The sequence below is a fragment of the Paramisgurnus dabryanus genome, unplaced genomic scaffold (assembly GCF_030506205.2).
Source record: "Paramisgurnus dabryanus unplaced genomic scaffold, PD_genome_1.1 h2tg000202l_1_28172__unordered_in_group15, whole genome shotgun sequence".
In the NCBI taxonomy this organism is placed as follows: domain Eukaryota; kingdom Metazoa; phylum Chordata; class Actinopteri; order Cypriniformes; family Cobitidae; genus Paramisgurnus; species Paramisgurnus dabryanus.
In genome coordinates, this window is record NW_027394111.1 from 25,001 (window position 1) to 28,172 (window position 3,172).

Genomic DNA, 3,172 nt, shown 5'->3' on the forward strand with positions numbered 1-3,172 from the left:
AAGGGACGAGTCGATCCGACCCAAGGCGCCCGAGCTACGGGCGTTTAAAGGTCAGGCGGTGGTGCCCCGTATCTCGGCCGGGCTTGGGGTTAGAGAGACGCGGGTTGGCTCGTTGGAAAGGTCCCCTCCGGTGGAGCAACCGACCCAAAGGGCGAAGTCCTGGGACTTTGTGCGCCGGAGCTACGGGCGTTTAAAGGTCAGGCGGTGGTGCCCCGTATCTCGGCCGGGCTTAGGGTTAGAGAGACGAGGGTTGGCTCGTTGGAAAGGGCCGCTCCGGTAGAGCAACCGACCCAAAGGGCGAGTCGATCCGAGCAAAGGCGTCCGAGCTGCGGCCGTGGGAAAATCCGCGGAGGGACCGCCGTATCTCGGCCGGGCTTGGGGTTAGGGAGAAGCGGGTAGGCTCGTTCGAAAGGTCCCCTCGGGTGGAGCAACCGACCCAAAGGGCGAGTCGATCCGAGCAAAGGCGCCCGAGTTACGGCCGTTTAAAGGTCAGGCGGTGGTACCCCGTATCTCGGCCGGGCTTAGGGTTAGAGAGACGAGGGTTGGCTCGTTGGAAAGGTCCGCTCGGGTGGAGCAACAGACCCAAAGGGCGAGTCGATCCGAGCAAAGGCGCCCGAGCTGCGGCCGTTGGAAAATCCGGGGAGGGACCGCCGTATCTCGGCCGGGCTTAGGGTTAGAGAGAAGCGGGTTGGCTCGTTGGATAGGGCCGCTCCGGTAGAGCAACCGACCCGAAGGGCGAGTCGATCCGAGCAAAGGCGCCCGAGCTGCGGCCGTGGGAAAATCCGCGGAGGGACCGCCGTATCTCGGCCGGGCTTAGGGTTAGAGAGAAGCGGGTTGGCTCGTTGGATAGGGCCGCTCCGGTAGAGCAACCGACCCAAAGGGCGAGTCGATCCGAGCAAAGGCGCCCGTGCTGCGGCCGTGGGAAAATCCGCGGAGGGACCGCCGTATCTCGGCCGGGCTTAGGGTTAGAGAGACGAGGGTTGGCTCGTTGGATAGGGCCGCTCCGGTAGGGCAACCGACCCAAAGGGCGAGTCGATCCGAGCAAAGGCGCCCGTGCTGCGGCCGTGGGAAAATCCGGGGAGGGACCGCCGTATCTCGGCCGGGCTTAGGGTTAGAGAGACGAGGGTTGGCTCGTTGGATAGGGCCGCTCCGGTAGAGCAACCGACCCAAAGGGCGAGTCGATCCGAGCAAAGGCGCCCGTGCTGCGGCCGTGGGAAAATCCGGGGAGGGACCGCCGTATCTCGGCCGGGCTTAGGGTTAGAGAGACGAGGGTTGGCTCGTTGGATAGGGCCGCTCCGGTAGAGCAACCGACCCAAAGGGCGAGTCGATCCGAGCAAAGGCGCCCGTGCTGCGGCCGTGGGAAAATCCGGGGAGGGACCGCCGTATCTCGGCCGGGCTTAGGGTTAGAGAGACGAGGGTTGGCTCGTTGGATAGGGCCGCTCCGGTAGAGCAACCGACCCAAAGGGCGAGTCGATCCGAGCAAAGGCGCCCGTGCTGCGGCCGTGGGAAAATCCGGGGAGGGACCGCCGTATCTCGGCCGGGGAAAGGGTTAGAGAGACGAGGGTTGGCTCGTTGGATAGGGCCGCTCCGGTAGAGCAACCGACCCAAAGGGCGAGTCGATCCGAGCAAAGGCGCCCGTGCTGCGGCCGTGGGAAAATCCGGGGAGGGACCGCCGTATCTCGGCCGGGGAAAGGGCTAGAGGCTCGCGGGTAGGCTCGTTCGAAAGCTCCCCTCCGGCATAGCGACCGACCCGAAGGGCGAAGGCCCCGGACCCGAGGCGCCCGAGAAACGGCCGTGGGAAAATCCGGGCATAGACCGCCGTATCTCGGCCGGGGAAGGGGCTAGAGGCTCGCGGGTAGGCTCGTTCGAAAGGCCCCCTCCGGCGGAGCGACCGACCCAAAGGGCGAAGGCCCCGGACCCGAGGCGCCCGAGATACGGCCGCGGGAATTTCCGCGAGCTTCGACCGGACGTATCTCCGGCGGGCGGGGTCGCACGGACCCGAGGCCGGGCTCGTCGGAAAGCCCCGGGACGGACCTTTCGAACGAGACCGGCCGCGCGTCCGGGCGACCTCCGAGGCGGACGCTAGGGGCGCCGGAGCCCCGGACGAGCGAAAATTCCGCGACCACCCGCCCGTATCTCGGCCCGGGAAAGGGCCAGAGACTCGAGGGAGGGCTCGTTCGAAAGCTCCCCTCCGGCATAGCGACCGACCCGAAGGGCGAAGGCCCCGGACCCGAGGCGCCCGAGAAACGGCCGTGGGAAAATCCCGCGGGGGTAGGCCGTATCTCGGCCCCGGAAAGGGCTAGCGACGCGCGGGTGGGCTCGTTCGAAAGGCCCCCCGCGGAGGAGCCACCCACCCGAAGGGCGAAGGCCCCGGACCCGGGGCGCCGGAGCAGCGCGGTAACGAAATTCGAATTTTCGACCGGAAGTATCTCGGGCCCCCGGGGTCGCACGGACCCGCGGCCGGTCTCGTCGGAAAGCCCCGGGCGAGACCTTTCCGACGAGCCCGGCCCCGAGTCCGTAGGACCTTCCCCGGCCGAGATACGGCGCCCGGCAGTTCATTGGCCGATATCTCGGAAACGGGGCGTCGTAGACGCTCCGTGGTATTGGTGACCTTGACGATGCCGGGTCAGACGAGTCGGCCGCGGGCACGGGCCCGGGGGCGCCGGCCGCCAGAGTCGGGTGGCTCGCGCACTTCCAGGCGGGCCGCTCGCGCACCTCCAGGCACCCCGACCCACTCGCCGAGGCCGACCGAGGTGCGCCGTCCCGGCCGCGGACCGGTCGGGGTCCCCTCTCGAAAGGGCAGTAGTGTGAACAGGTGCCATCGGGTATATAGGGGAAGGGGTCCTCTCGAACCAGGCCTTCGAACCCGCGCGAGCCTAGCCCGGCAAGGCTCACCCTCCCCGGCCACGGGTTCGGCCTCCGTCCCCCTGGAGGTCCGGCACCTCCAGGGTCCCCGACCCTGCCTCCCCTGCCCGAGGGGAGGCCTCCGAGGCGGGCCTGACAGGGCGGCCCTCCCTCCTGGAAGTCCGGTTCCTCCAGGGTCCCCGACCCTGCCTCCCCTGCCCGAGGGGAGGCCTCCGAGGCGGGCCTGACAGGGCGGCCCTCCCTCCTGGAAGTATGGTTCCTCCAGGGCACGCGTCCCTACCTCCGTAGCCCAGATGGGTGACTCCGA